Raw genomic sequence first — 16112 nt, 5'->3', positions numbered from 1 at the left:
GCAGTTCTCCTGGAACCCAGAGACGGAAGGCGCTGGGGACCGAGGGCCACGCCCTCCCCACGGGCCCCGGGCCAGGTCTCTGCAGGCGGGCAGGGCTCCCAGGCCACTGGCGGGCACAGCCAATCCTCCCCCTCCCTCCTCCTCCTGGCCCGGATTTCTAGACACTTTGGTGCTGTCCTAACACGTGGTCTTTCTTAACACAGGTCCTTTTGGAAGCAGAAACGGCATGAACGTGATGGGCTCTAAGGCCAAGGGCAGGAAGAAATGCGGCCAGGCTCTCCAGGAGCCACCAAGGGGCCTCCCCGGGCTCAACAAGACCAACACGGCTGCCGTGCAGACAGTAGCTCAACCCCACGGCGCCCGAACACCCAGCCCCTGGACGGTGAGACACCTGTTGCTGCAGGTGGCCCGTGGCTCACGGATGAGGCCCGGCCCCAGGCGTACGCCACCTTCTCGGGGGCCACCTCTCCGGTCTGCAGTGGGGTTCTCCTGGGAGCCCCCAGTCACCACAGGACCAGCGTGGCCTGTCTGTAGCCCAAGAAGGTGGGGACACAAGACCGTCCCCCGGGGCCCCGCATCACCCGCGAGGCCGAGCGAGCACCAGTGGTGTCTGCGGGGAAGATGAAGGGCTCACGCACAGCCCCCATCTACAGAAGCACAGACTGCAGCCACGTGTGCTGTGGAACAAACACAAGTGTCCGTGCAGGACCCGATGTCTGAATGTCAAGGCCATGCCCGGGCCACAGTGAGAAGGTGCATCCCCCATGCAAGCCACAGAGAGGGGATGGGGGGGCCATCTGCGATTCTGAGCTCCTCGGGCATCACCCCAGAGGGAGAGGGAGAGGGAGAGAGGTAGACAGAAGTACAGAGGGAGAGAAAGAGAGAGGGAGGGAGAGACGTCTCTCCCTTCCCTGGGGGTTCTCTAGTGCAGCCAAGGCTGAAAACCACTGCATTTTGGGAGATGGGTCCTCGTGGAAGAGTTAAATAGTCGCTCATGGCATTATCGACACATACTAAAAAGGCCCCAAATCTTGGGGAGTCAGGGAGAGGAGTGTCGGCTGCCTCGTAAACGAGGAGAGATTGGGCATCAGAGGAGGTGCCTGTGCAGCCTGCGCCCAGGGCCCCGCAGACTTCATCTCCCAGCGGTGGTCCTGGGCTGGAAGGCAGCGGGGAGGTCAGGCTGTCCAAGCATCGACGTTGACTTCAGGGCTGATCTAAAAGGCGCCTGGTGTTTGTTGAAGCAGAAAAAAGAGAAAGCAGTAGGGAGAGGATGGGAGTGGGAGTGGGAGGGGGAGGGAGCCCCCCTCCTCAGCACTTCTACCGCTCTCCCTCTCTCTCTCCCTTTCTCCCTCTCTCCCTCTACCTCGCTGCCTCTCCCTCTCCCTCTCCCTCCATCTCTCCCTCTATCTCTCCCTCTGCCCCTCTCGCTCCCTCTCTCCCTGTCCCTCTTTCCTTGTCCCTCTCTCTCTCTCCCTCCCTCTTTCCCTCCCCCTCTCCCTCTCCCTCTCCCCCTTTCCTTTTCCCTCTCTCTCTCTCCCTCTTTCCCTCCCCCTCTCCCTCTCCCCCTTTCCCTCTCCCTCTCCCCTTCTCCCTCTCTCCCTTCCTCTCTCCCTGTCCCTGTTTCCCTGTTCCGCATGCTCTGGCTCTACCTCTTTCCCTCTCCCTCTCCCTCCACCTCCTTCCCTCTCTGGAGAGGGAAGGAGGTGGAGGGAGAGGGAGAGAGAGATGAAGAGGAAGGGGGGGGAGGGAGAGAGAGGGTGGAGAGGGAGAGAGGGAGAGACGTCCAGACGTCCAGCTGGAACTGGAACTGCAGATGGGGCCAAACACCACCAGGGTGGCCACACATGTCCAGCTGCCGCCCCAGCCCCCTGAGTCTGGTCACCAGGGCTCTGAGTGTTTGCTCCAGGGACCTGGGGTTCACCCTGTCACCCTGGAGGTCGGGCCTAGACAGCATGGCCCCGGGCTGGACACATAGCGGGAAAAGCATCCCCGCAGGCCAGCTTGTGCGAGCCGATTCAGCTGCCAGATTCTAGAGGCCCGGGATCACCCTGTGGCCCATGAAACCCAGGAGCCAGGAGGGTCTTGCATCGAGATTCCTGTCTGTTGGACTGTAACGTTTATGTAAGGAATCTTGGAAACAGTGGTAACAAGACTGAATTCGAACGAGCTTTAGGATATTATGGACCACTCCGAAGTGTGTGGGTTGCTAAAAACCCTCCCGGCTTCGCTCTTGTTGAAAATGAAGATTCCCCGAGATGCAGCGGTTGCTGTCTGAGAAGTAGACGGGCGAACACTCTGTGGCTGCCGAGTAAGAGTGGACCTGTCGAATGGGGAAAGGAGAAGTCGAAATCGTGGCTGCCTTCTTCTTGGGGGTCGTCGCCCTCGAGATGATTATCGGAGGAGGAGTCCTCCCCCTCGCCACAGATCTCCAAGACGGAGAAGCTTCTCCCGCAGCCGGAGCAGGTCCCTTTAGTAGATATAGGAGAAGAGAGAGATCACTGTCCCAGGAGAGAAACCGCAAGCCGTCCCGATCTTTCTCTAGGTCTCCTAGACGATCCAGGTCAAATGAAAGGAAATAGCAGACCACTTTGCAAGAGGAGTGGTGCACAGGAAATACCTTCATTTGACAGGAGTATGTACAGAAAAGTCAAGTTTCGTTTGAGACTTCCGAAGCTTGATGCACTTTTTAAATGTTTTAGCTGTTCCCGTTTGTCTGTTTCTTGGGACAGTGACACATAAAGGTGTCCTTCTCTGTGGTTTGAAATGGGTCATATGAGGCATGTAATATGAAGAATTGTTTCTTTACAATGCTCTCTTAAGCAGAATTGAATTTGCTTTGAATTTTTGGTCTTGCCTAGACTGATAATAAAACTCTAACTCCTGCCCACCTAAAGTGTGATGTTTATTATCATGGAAACAACACTGGCAAACATTGAAAAGACTTTCTGTAGCTGGGATATGGTATGCAGCTGTAGTTAAGCAAGCAGTCTTTAAAAGGTGCTGTGAACACAAGCCAGCAGGTAGAAATGAAAGCCACACCCTTACCCTAGATTAGAGGTTTAAGAATTCCACTAGTCTTCACACTGGACAAGAGGTTGTCCAGTGAGTTTAGAATCTAAGAAGTTTCAAGGAAGTTAGTTTACCTTTGAGTTAGGTCATAAGTCCCCTCTGTGAGTGCTGTACATGAATACATAGCTCTTTGTAATGTTTTTTGGAAGTTGAGATTATCAAGATACCAATGTCCTGCCAGATTAAGAGTGTATTGTGGAGCTGAACTTTGAGGTACTGTGCAATTCTTTTTTTCATGCTGTCATTTGTAATGTTTTGTGAGACTCCTTGGGATTAAAGTTCTGGTTCCAAAAGGAACAAAGCAAATAAAAAAGGATCCACCTGCCAATGCAGGGGACACGGGTTTGAGCCCTGGTCCGGGAAGATCCCATGTGCCGCAGATCAACTAAGCCCGTGGGCCACAGCTATTGAGCCTGCGCTCTAGATCCTGGGAGCCACAACTACTGAGCCCCCATACCACAACTACAGAAGCCCGCACATCTAGAGCCCCTGCTCGCCGCAACTAGAGAAAGCCCGTGTGCAGCAGTGAAGACCCAACACGAGAACCAGGAAATCACAGAATAAATGAGAAAAGACAATAAACCTACACCAGCACTGAGATAAAACATCAAATGAAATTATCAGACAGGGGTTTTAAATAAGCTGTCACATAAATGCTTCAATTAGCAATTATGTGTTCCTTGACGGAAAGGGGAAAAATAGAACATGTGAACAAAGAACTAGAAGTTATACAAATAAAAACAAATGAGAACAGTAGAACTGAAAAGTACAACAATCAAAAAACTTTGCTCAAGAGTAGAGTGGAGATTACAAAGCACAGAATCATGAACTTAGAAGAGATCAATACAGTGTACCAAATGTACAGAGAAAAATAGGCTGAGGGGTAGAGATGGGAGAAAGAACAGGATCTCAAGAACCTGTAAACAGTAACACAAGCACTAACATTCATATCATCAAAGTTCCAGAATGAAAACAGAGAGCACGTAGGACTGACAGTATTCAGAGAAATAATGACTAAAACATTCCCAATTTTTTAGAAGACATAAGCACACATTCAAGAATCTGAGCAAATCCAAAGAGGAAAAGCACAAAGGTATCCTTGTCAAGACGCGTCATAATTAAACTTCTGAAAAGTAGAGACAAAACAAATCTCGAATGTGGACAGGCAGAAACGATGCGTCACTTATTGAGAAACCAATTCCAATGACAGCATATTTCTTGTCTAAAATTATGGAGTCAGAAGCATTGACATAACATTTTTCAAGTAGGAAGAGAAAAGAACTCTCAGCCACAAATTCACACTTTTTATATCCACTTTCTTGTTTGACTTATATTCATGGACTACTAACTCATCTTTCTATATCCGGGCCTGCCATCACACTTCTCCAAAAATCTAGTCACAGTATTTCCAGAGTGATCTTTCTGAAAAAGAAACAAATTTTTCTTATAAAAATACCTGATTGTGTTATGAAACTTTTCTCTCTTCTAAGTTACCAGGTAAAATCCTTCAACGGATTCCCATCTTCCTTGGAGTAAAATCTCACATCCAAACTCTCTTTGTCCTTTTGGGCTGCTGTAAGATTATACTGCAGGTTGGGTAGCTCATAAACAACAGGAATTTTTTTTCCTCACGGTTCCAGAGGCTGCAAGTTCAAGAATAGGGTGCCAGTATGGTCAGATGAGCACCCTCTTCTGAATGACAAACGTCTCATTGTATCCTCACATGGCAGAAGAGCTTAGGGAGCTCTGTGGGGTCTCTTTTATAAGAGCACTAATAACATAGTCATTTCCCAAAGGCCCCACCTACTAATACTATCAGCTACGGAAATTAAGATTTCGACGTATGAATTTGGAGGGGAACACAAAGACTAGACCGTAGCACTTACTATACATACATGGACCATGCATGATATGGTTTCTACCACGTTCTCCATTGTCTTCTTTTCCTACACGCCAGTGAGCATTTCTGTTTTTTTGTTGTTGTTGTTGTTGTTGTTTTGCGGTACACGGGTCTCTCACTGTTGTGGCCTCTCCCGTTGCGGAGCACAGGCTCCGGACGCGCAGGCTCAGTGTCCATGGCTCACGGGTCCTAGCCGCTCCGCGGCATGTGGGATCTTCCCGGACCGGGACACGAACCCGTGTCCCCTGCATCGGCAGGCGGACTCTCAACCACTGCGCCACCAGGGAAGCCCCAGTGAGCATTTCTTATACTGATTATGAATGGAACTCCTTTCTGGACTGATCCTTCACCATACGTTTTCTGGCAACTGTGAATTTATCTTCTCTTTTCCTCAAAACTTCACCCTTCCTTCATGTTACATATCCATTTCAGTTGCCTTCTACAGGAAGCCCTACTGATATCGCCCATATACTACTGTCCACAGCATGAATTAAGGTCTTACCGTGTCTTCCTATAGCACTCTGTAATATCTGTTACGGTAACTATGGATTTTCTTATTTGAGTGTCACAATACATTGAATTCTAGGTGGCACTATAATGATTTTAGTAACAGTAACACTGGTGCCTAGTTTCACCCATGACATACTTTAGGTGTTCAATAAATGTGTGTTGAATGAGTGAATGAATGAATGGTCAATTTGAAATCTTAATCATGTTACTTTTCAAAAATCTGTTAAAAGATACCACGGTTTTCCAGAAGATTAGGGAGTTAGGACCTTAAACTTGATTTAACAGAGGAAATTTTTACTCATACATCATGCTTAAATACCTCAAAGTAAAACCATAAACCCAGGAATTTAAGGTTATCCATTTGGACTTTCAAGCCAATAATTAAGGTCTCCTGCCCCAACTGTATTAGATGGTTTCGATGCTCCACTCATATCTCCCCAGCACTCATCATCCAGTATATGCTGATGGAATCATGCTGCCACCTGCAATTATCCACCTTAGGGCAGGCCAGAAGTGTACAGGAGTTAATGTATCTGGGTGTAGCTTTCAACCAAGGGCAGAGGGGACCGGAAGATAAGTACTTCAAGTTTCTCACCGATTCTTGGGATAACTCTGAGACATGTTCTGTAGAGTTTCACAGAACTCGCCTGAAGTACTGGCAGCAGTTCCCTGCAGGAGTAATTTTTATTCGGTAATGCACCTCTGTTGGCTTCCTTCCATGCCTCCATTCTCAATTCCCACTCCACTTCTGAGTTTTCTGGAAGCACCTCCCAGATGAGCAGTTGGCATTCAAATTATTGCCTCAGGTTCTGCTTCTAGGGGAACTCAATTGATAACCTCCTAACAACCCAGTTCTCCTTACAGAGCCGTCACTGGTACAAGTACCAAGGCACGGCACATTACGCATCACTCCTCCTAAATCCTAATATTTTTAAACAGATAGGAAAGAGCATGACCTTGAAGAGAAAAAGAGTTTATATGAGGATGGCCAATGGATAAAGGGAAGGAGAGACAGTGCCATTTGTTTTCCATTAATGATAGTGCGAAATGTATGGGCAGATGGTCTAACAGGTGTGACAATAATTTGAGGAGCCTGCTCCCTTGGTTACAGAAGACTGCTATTGTTCTTATTATGGAACCACAACCTCATGACTTTATTGTTTCACTTGATGTAACCTTCTCTTTACCTTTAAATCTTTCTACATCACTGAATTGCAGCCAATAGATTTATTTTCTCCCTATGGCTCCATCACAGAAAAAGACACACATGTGCACACACACGCACACGCACACACACACACACAGAGTTTTGTGTATGCCAGTGCTAAAAAAGACTAGCTCATGGTGCATGTATGCAATGGATATTGTACATTACAGGTCTCTGTGAAATAGTCTTCTGCAGGTTCCTATGTTTATTTTATGAAGAATTAACTTTAGTAAAGTTAATTTCCTGAAGATCTTGTTGAAGACTGAAGAAAAGAAGTAAATTGTAAAGAAAAAGACTTCGAAACTTGCCCTTTTTGCCCTCTCTGTGTGTCTTAATGAACAAAGGGTAACTGGGCCTTTTTTGAAGCCTTTGCTTGAGTTGAAGACACAAAATGCAACGTGTACTCTTATCCTAATATGCTCAGTTTATGAGTACCCAAACTTATAAACCGTGAATTTCCCTAAAGTTATTATGCCATTTAGAAGATGTTTGCTTGGACGTTTACTTAAAACCAAACAATTGAGGTCTATATGTCCAAATAATTTCCTTCTCTCTTGCTGTCTCCATTTCAATTTCCTGAGTTTCTGGGAAGGCCTGGTTTCCCCAAAGGAACGATTTCTGGTAGAAGTCTGAAGGTCTGACGCAAGAAAAAAAATCCAGTACAGCCAATGAATTGAGGACAAGAAGGTTTCCGATCAGGTAGGAACATTTAATCTCATACATTACGATCACCTTAAGTAAGCTGTGCTGATAGCTGGATATGATTTAACTGCTTGGAAAAAGATGCATATATATTATATAACCTACCCCACAAGGAAGCTGTTCTCAATTCTCTTAGAGGTTGTGGTGTTTATCGGAGAGTGCCTTGGGGGAATATGAATACAATAACGGTATGATGCTTTTTTCTTTTTTTAGCTCATTGTTGGCAAGTACACTTGGTGACCTTGGTGCCTGTGGTTTAATCCCAGGAGGTTAGACATGTGGAGCAGCAAATTAACCGTCTTTAGTATTTTCTCCGAAGACAAATCATTTTTATAGGTTGTCTCCATGGTCTTCTAGTTGCTTATCAAAATAAAGCATTAAGTCTTCTAAGTGAGCAAAAGCCCCAGTCAGTGTGAGGAAATCAGCTTGGTTCTTATTGGGGCACAGCTTCTTTGCCTTGGCACAAAGTGAGTTCACATAGGGAGTTAGAAGGAGGAGAATGGGGCATGCGAAAGGGGAGTTCTATGTTCTCATTTACCTATGCATGTTGAAACTCCACTAACAGCTTTATTTTCATTAGCAATTTGTGATAAAAACTTAGGGTAAAGGGAATAATGAAGCTGTGCCATTATATGGCAGGACAAAAGATAGTAGAGACATCAAAATCAGGGCCTATCCATCTCGTTTGCAGCTATATACAGAGTGTTTAGCATAGCATTTGACCCCTCATCAGTATTCAATAAGAAGATGCGTGTTGAATGACTTAGGGATGAATTAATGAATGAAAAAAGTGAATATGGTAGAAAATGTGTTTTATCCTTGTATTTTCGTGTGTTGACTTCTGTATTTCAAGACCCAGCACTGTGACTGACACATAGAATATAAGCAATAAAATTTGTTGAAAGAATGAATGAGTCCCCACTATTCTAAGAATAATTTTAAGACCAACACAGACCCCATATCTGCCAGAGGTATCCAGAGGTGAAAGCCTGGATCTCAGCTAGTGGTAGAGCTGACAGAATTGATCTAGTTTGAATGATTTACAGCTCATCCCATTACATTTAGGCATAGTACCTACATGAGCCATACAATTAAATGTTGACTGGAAAACAATGCACAACCTAGAAGCTGAGAATTATGTTTTATGTGGAGGACATACTGAGGGACATACGAAATCAGGAAAAAAGCCTCTCAGATAGCTCTGAGGGACTGTTCTGAAGAGCTAAGGGAGGGCACAGGGTATTTAGAGGTTCTTGCAAAAAAACAAACAAAGAGGTAGTTGGAACATCAAAAGATTACTGTTAATTAAAGAAACTAGACATCTTAAGTTAATAAATGTAGCACTTTTCTATATCTGGTGAGATGCAAGAATCTGGTCTCCTGGAAGTCATTCCCTTGATTTGCACTTTATTTATCTAGGGCCAGTACCGTTTTTTCTCCATCCTGAATCCCCTCAGGGTGCGGCTTTGGGTGTGGCTTCAGTGGCTGATGGCTTGAGGGCTATAACATCCTGTGTTACCGATAAGGCTGGTACATTCTTTGTGTACATAAATGCCTTGAATATGGATCGTAAATCTGTGGATTTGCAAAAGGTAATTCTTGGACCATTTTTATAAGGACAAAGTTAAGGGCAATTTCAGAATCACTAGCGGCTAAAATTGCTAGTTATACTTTGGTTTGGGAAATAAATTATTTTTATTGTCACTTCAGCCTCTCTTTAATTTTCGAGATTGTTAAAAGAAGGCAAAGAAAGAGGAGAAGACCCCTGAGTCAGGTAATCCTCCTTTTCCTGGCGACTCCCCTAGTTAAAAGCTCAGTTTACAATGGTGGTCAGTTTTTCAGTCCATTTGTGCTCATTTCTGTTACTAACAACATAGCATCTTATTTTCTATTTGAGGTTTTTGGATTTTTCCTAATTATGCTTTTGCTTTTTATTCTATCAAATGTCCAGGAATTTGATAGTCCTCGGTATTAAAAGAAAATCAGTAAGATTCATAAAAATAAATATAAGTTCTTGGAGAAATTTATAAATTTCTACCTGCATTCAAAGTGGAGTTGTTAGACCCAAACGGTCTACAAGGGATTCCAACTCGCCCAAGAACCGCCAAGAGTCGAGAGCCGCTGCAACACGCAAGAGGTTTATTAGGAGCCGATGCACCGGGGTTCCCTGAACCTCACGCAGGAGGCCGATGGGGAACCCCTAAAAGCGGAATCACATACTTTTTATAGGTTTATTTACTCATAGGGCGGGTATATTCTCACAATGATTGGGTAAATGTGGTGACTTTTGAATTTATTGGCTTAGGAACTTTTGTCCCACCTTCTGGCCGTTATAGTTGTTTGTTCATTGTGGCGGTTAGGGCGTATACCTGTTACGGGCAACAGGAAAATTACCCGCTGTCTGGAAAGTCCCCGTCAACTGAAAAACTCCAAGAATTGGTTTCGATAGGGAGAAGGAGTGGCGCAAGATAGGGAGAAGAATTGGTTTCGATAGGGAGAAGGAGTGGCGCACGATAGGGAGAAGAATTGGTTTACGGGAACAAGTGAGGGGGTGGAAAGTCCTTAAAGGCCCCACATTCCCCCCCTTTTTTTTTTGTAACTAATTTCAATCATGGAATTTCAGTTTCTTTTTGCGAGTTTTGGTATTGTTGCCTTAGCATTAAACTTGTACCGTACTAATGCGTTCTCTAATAAAGGCTATCAGGCGATTCAGAATGCATGGTCCAAAAGTTAAGAGCAACAATAAAATAATGAGGGGCCCTAACAAGGTGGAAACTAAAGTAGTAAGCCAGGGAGATTTATCAAACCATGATTGGAACCACCCTTTTTGATTTTCTCTTTTCTGTTGTCTTTTGTCCAGGCGCTCCCTAAGTTTGTCCATAGTTTTGGTAATAGCCCCAGAATGATCAATATAAAAACAGCATTCTTCTTTTAGTGCAGCACATAGTCCGCCCTTCTTAAGGAACAGCAGATCTAATCCCCTCCTGTTTTGCATTACCACCTCTGAAAGCGAGGTGAGGGATTCTTTTAACTGAGTTATGGAACTTTCTAACGCCCGGAGGTCAACATCTACAGCTTGTCTTAAGGCATCATAATAGTGGGGTTGTTGAATGAGGGCTGTTGCACCTGTTCTTACCCCGGCTGCCATTTCTAGTCCTAGGAGTACAGCCAGGGTGAGTGTTATGGGTTTCCTCTTAAACCTTCCTCTGCCCTCATATTCATCTAGAAAGGATGAATCTGAATGATAAATGAGTCTGGGGACTAGCTGAACTAACACACAAAAATCGGTTGAAGCTTTAAGGACCTCTAAAGAAATGCAGGGGGTCAATCCTGTGTTACATGCCCACCATCCATCCGGAGGAGGGAGGAGATACCCTGAGCCCTGTGGGAGGCTTAAATTGGCACAAAGATGTCGGTGGGACGAGGGGGGCGTTCCTACACATGTACCGTTTCCTAATACTGAGGCCAGGGTCAATTTACTATTTCCTTCTTGTTTCCATCGACATTGATCTGGAGTGTTAACATTATTATAATTAGAATTATATCCTATAGCATCATAATAAGGGGGAGGAGCAGCATAGCAAAGCCAAAATGATTTGGTAGCCTCCGGGTTTGTGGCATTTAAAACCTCAAAAGCCGCCTGGACCAATGAGAGCATTCGGTCCCGGGGCGGGGAGGGGGGGGGGGGGTCTTGGGCTTGATTGTCATTCCTTTTTGCTCAAAAGTTTGGTTTCTTATCTCTGGTAACGCTGTGGGAGGGGCCAAAGGTAGCAAAGAGTGCCCTATCTCAGGGTTGGGGCCTATAGGAACTGGAGTAGGGGTTTCAATTTTTAGTTTGATGGTCATTAGTAATCCATCATCATATCCTTCTTTATAAAACCTGATTCCCCATGAATGACCATTTATCCAGTTTTTTATCTTTTTTTCCTGGTTCACTAAAAGAAATCTTAAGGGGATGGCACCATTTAGTACATTCAGGCCTATAAGTTAAGGGGTTGGTTGGGTGTGTATAATTGGCTGTCACCTTAATAAAGTCCCAGCCAGAGGTGGGCTTCCAATAGGTGTCTCCTGTGGTTTCATATCCCCAGCTTTTGCAATAAAAGTTTTCAGTTCCTCCACATTTATAATTAAGGGACCTGTGGCGATGGAACCCGGGGCATATGTAGAAAGCAGGAGCTCTGAGCCCAGTCCTCCGAATCCCGTTTTTGCAACCTTTTCCGGAGGAATCAGCTCTAGTTGATAAAATTTTTGGAACATTATGTTGATCATAATAGTCTTCTAAATCCCAACCGGGAGCCCCTATGGCCAGTTTACAAACATCAGGAAAAAGGTTTGGCCACCAGGTCCATGGGGGAGCGATATTGCTAACAGACCATATTACATCTCCAGTCTGGGAAATTACCTGCCAGGTTAAACGCTGGGGCAGGTGAGGACTAAAATTACTCACAGTCAGTAGGGGTAACAAAGTTAAAGTTATAAGTCTGATGATCGCAGAAGCTTGAGCTTGAGCGGGTTGCTGGTCTTTTGGGCTCGCCATTCCGATGTTGCAGATGCTGGTGCGGCCTTCACGTGTGAAGCGTGGATCCACGCAGCGATGCCGTCTACCTTTATTGCCGTGGGGGTGGTGAGCAGGACGATGTATGGTCCTTTCCACCGAGGCTCTAGAGTCTGGGTTCGGTGCCGACGGACGTACACGGAACCTCCGACTTGGAAGGGATGAGCCTCTGCTGGTGTTCCTGGTCGGTAAGCCTCTGCCAGCTGGGACCACACCTCCTTTTGGACCAACTGGAGTCCCAACAGCCTAGCATATAAGTCAGTGTTATTCTGGCAGTCAGGACTTAATTTTTCCCTTAGCGTAAAAAGAGGAGGTGGGGCCCCGTATAGTATTTCAAATGGAGTAAGATAATAGCGGGAGGGGGTATTTCTAGCCCGGAACAGGGCTAAGGGAAGGAGCACCGTCCAATCTGTACCGCCAGTCTCTATGGACAATTTAGTTAGGGTCTCTTTTAGAGTTCTATTCATTCTCTCTACCTGTCCTGAACTCTGGGGTCTATAGGCACAATGTAATTTCCAATCAGTCCCCAGGTATTTGGCCACACCCTGACTTACCTGGGCGACGAAGGCAGGACCATTATCTGATCCTATTACCTTTGGTGCCCCGAACCGGGGGAAAATTTCTTTTAAGATCTTTTTGGCCACCACAGTAGCTGTCTCCTTCTTCGTCGGGAAAGCTTCTACCCATCCTGAGAAGGTATCTATAAAAACTAGAAGATACCTGTTACCGTACCTTCCAGGGCGTATTTCAGTGAAGTCGACCTCCCAATAGTCTCCTGGGCGGTCTCCTCTGAGCCTTTTTCCGACCTCAAGTTTTCCTTTATGGGAGTTTACCTGTTGGCATGGAATGCACTCTCGTGCAATCTGCTCAGCTATTTTGGTTAATCCAGAGGTATCATAACCTGTCTTGTGTAGTAGGGACACCATCTTTTTGGTTCCCAAGTGTGTCCATCTGTGAATCTGTTGTAGCATGGATTTTGCTTGTTGAGGAGATAATGTTACTTTAGTTATGGCTGGGGTAATTGTTCCCCTATCATTTGGTTTCCCAGGACTCTCATCTGATAGTTCTAGTATGATTTCCCGTAGAGCCACTTCTCGTGCCACCCTATCTGCCATGTTGTTGCCTCTTGTCACCGGGGTATTGTCCTTCTGGTGTCCGGGGCAATGAATGATGCTGACTTTAGTGGGGAGCATGAGGGCAGCTAGCAGTGCCACTATTTCTTCTTTGTTTTTAATTTCTTTGCCCGCCGAGGTGAGCAACCCTCTTTGTTGGTAAATGGCCCCATGGACCTGGGCGGTAGCACATGCGTATCTACTGTCCGTATAGATGTTTACCTTTTTGTTATCTGCTAGTTCCAATGCTCTAGTCATGGCGATTAGTTCAGCCCCTTGGGCCGATGTCCCTTGCGGTAATGCGGCTGCCCAGATGACCTCTCTCCCGTCTACCACGGCTGCTCCCGCCCGACGCTTACCTTCCTCTAGGAAACTGCTTCCGTCAGTAAACCAGGTAACGTCGGCGTTGGGGAGGGGCTGATCCATCAAGTCTGGTCTGCTACCGTGTGCTGCAGCCAGTACTTCCTGACAATCATGGATGACGGTAGTGCTTTACAGGTCAGGATCGGGTAACAAGGTGGCCGGGTTGAGTCCTGTGGCTGATGTAAACTTAATACGATCTGAGTTTAACAGCAGGGCTTGGCAATGAGTCATTCTGGCATTTGTTAGCCATCTGTCGGGTGGCTGGCGAATTACACTTTCTAATGCATGGGGGGCTGTTATCGTTAGGTTCTGCCCCAAAGTCAGTTTGTCAGCATCTTTGACCAAAGCAGCCACCGCGGCGATTATTTTTAAACAGGCGGGCCATCCTGCTGCCACAGGATCCAATTTCTTTGATAGGTACGCAACCGGGCGATTCCAGGGGCCCAGTTTCTGAGTTAGTACTCCCTTTGCAATACCTTTATTCTCGGCCACGTACAGATGAAAAGGCTTAGTGATCCTTCCCCCGTTCCTTTTTTTAGGGCATTCTCTTGCCCAATGACCTTTTTCTTTACAGTAGGCACATTGGTCCTTGTCTAATGGCCGCCTTCTATCCGTTGTTCGCCCTTCCTGTCTATTTCTGTCTCTACTGTTTCCTCCTCTGACTACAGTGGCCAGTATCTTACTCAAATGTCTTTCTTGCCTCTTATCTCATCTTACCTCACGAGCCTCTTGTTCCTTCTGCTTTCTTTCTTCTCTTTCTTCTTCTGTCTCCCTCTTATTATATACCTTATCTGCCTCTTTTACTAAGTCCTGAAGGGAGAAACCTTGTAGGCCATCCAGCCTTTGTAACTTCTTTCTAATATCAGGGGCCGCCTGGTCAATAAAGGCCATTGCTATGGTGGCCTTATGTTCCTCAGAGGTTGGATCATAAGGAGTGAATCGTCTAAAAGCCTCCATTAAGCGTTCTAGGAACACGGTTGGCGATTCCTGGGGCCCCTGAGTTACCTCTCTTACCTTAGCCAAATTCGTGGGGCGTCTGGCCGCTCCATGGAGACCCGCCACCAGAGCCTGGCGATACATTTTCAGGTGCTCCTTACCTTCCGGGGTATTAAAGTCCCAATTCGGCCTGACGAGTGGAAACCCGGCATCAATCTCGTTAGGCAACTGGGTAGGTTGTCCATTGGCTCCTAACACATTCTTTTTAGCCTCCAGGAGAACCCGTTGCCTCTCCTCAGTTGTGAGGAGAGTCTGGAGGAGCTGTTGACAATCATCCCAGGTGGGTTGGTGGGAGAAGACAAGAGACTCTATTAAAGCAGTAAGAGCCTGTGGGTTTTCAGAGAAAGTAGGGTTATGCATCTTCCAATTATAAAGATCTGCAGAGGAAAAGGGCCAGTATTGAAGGGGCCTATTCCCGTGGTTATCGGAGGGGCCATATTCTCTAAGGGGTAAAGCAGTAGAATCCGGGGAAAGAGCCCTCCGGCTTCTGGTGCCCGCCGAGGGACCCCCCCTTTCCGCCATAACAGGTGGCCCTACTGGTGCGGAGGGTTGTGAAGCTGGGGGTCCTAGGGGCGACATGGGATTTAGGGCCGGAGGATAAGGAGGTGGGGAATCTAGAAGAAGCAAATCAGACTGCAGGTCAGGATATATCGCCTTTGGCGGGTCCGGGGCAGCAGATGACTTTTCCGTGTCTGGGGTTTTCTTCAGGGCCAATATCTCCGATTGTGCTGGAGCGCATGCAGACGTGCCTGTTGAGGAAACAAAGGGCCGGACCCACGGAGGCGGGGAGAGAACTAGATCTTCCCAGACCAGGATATATGGTATCTGGTCTGGGTGTCTGTGGGGTCCTGTGTTAAAGACCCTAGACTTGACTAGCCCAACCTTATCTAACAAAAAAGATCCTTCGGGTGGCCACCCTGTCTGAAATGTAGGCCACTCAGAGGTACACAGCGTTTGCCATTTTCCTTTCCTTACTTCTACCGAAAGGTTGTGGGCCCTAGCCCTAACTTCGGTCCAGTGGCTTAGGGTAAGAGAAAGAGGAGTCGTCATAGTTTGTCCCATTGTCGTCCATCAAAAGAAAGATAATAGTACAGAAAAACAATAAAATTTCAAAAGACACACATTGATATTGCCGCCGCGAACTTAAACCCGAAACCAACTCAAATTCAGATGGCAGCTTATATAACCTGCCAGAACCAGATGAAGGGGAGACAAAATTTGTTTCTCCTTCCAGATGGACCACCAGGGCGTCCCCCGGGCCCCGTGGACACCAGCTTTCGGCACGTCTGCCTAGCCAGGAGTCCAATACAGATTCCACAGCAAGCCGGTTCGCACGGCTTCTTCCTAATGGCGGCTAGCAACAAACAAACGACAAACAAACAGACAATTGGGCTCGAGCCTACTTGATACCTCCGACTCCCGATGTTCTTGTGACCCGGGGGCGAGTGGGGATCCCGGACGAGCCCCCAAATGTTAGACCCAAACGGTCTACGAGGGATTCCAACTCGCCCAAGAACCGCCAAGAGTCGAGAGCCGCTGCAACACGCAAGAGGTTTATTAGGAGCCGATGCACCGGGGTTCCCTGAACCTCACGCAGGAGGCCGATGGGGAACCCCTAAAAGCGGAATCACATACTTTTTATAGGTTTATTTACTCATAGGGCGGGTATATTCTCACAATGATTGGGTAAATGTGGTG

General features: G+C 46.7%; 1 pseudogene; it reads left to right on the top strand.

Annotated features, from left to right (window-relative positions):
- Positions 1 to 226: 226 nt before the first annotated feature.
- LOC136133541 (serine/arginine-rich splicing factor 3 pseudogene) lies at positions 227 to 2579 on the top strand (annotated as a pseudogene).
- The last annotated feature ends 13533 nt before the right edge of the window (positions 2580 to 16112 follow it).

The sequence above is a fragment of the Phocoena phocoena genome, chromosome 14 (assembly GCF_963924675.1).
Source record: "Phocoena phocoena chromosome 14, mPhoPho1.1, whole genome shotgun sequence".
Classification (NCBI taxonomy): Eukaryota; Metazoa; Chordata; class Mammalia; order Artiodactyla; family Phocoenidae; genus Phocoena; species Phocoena phocoena.
This window is presented reverse-complemented; position numbering and strand designations above follow the sequence as displayed.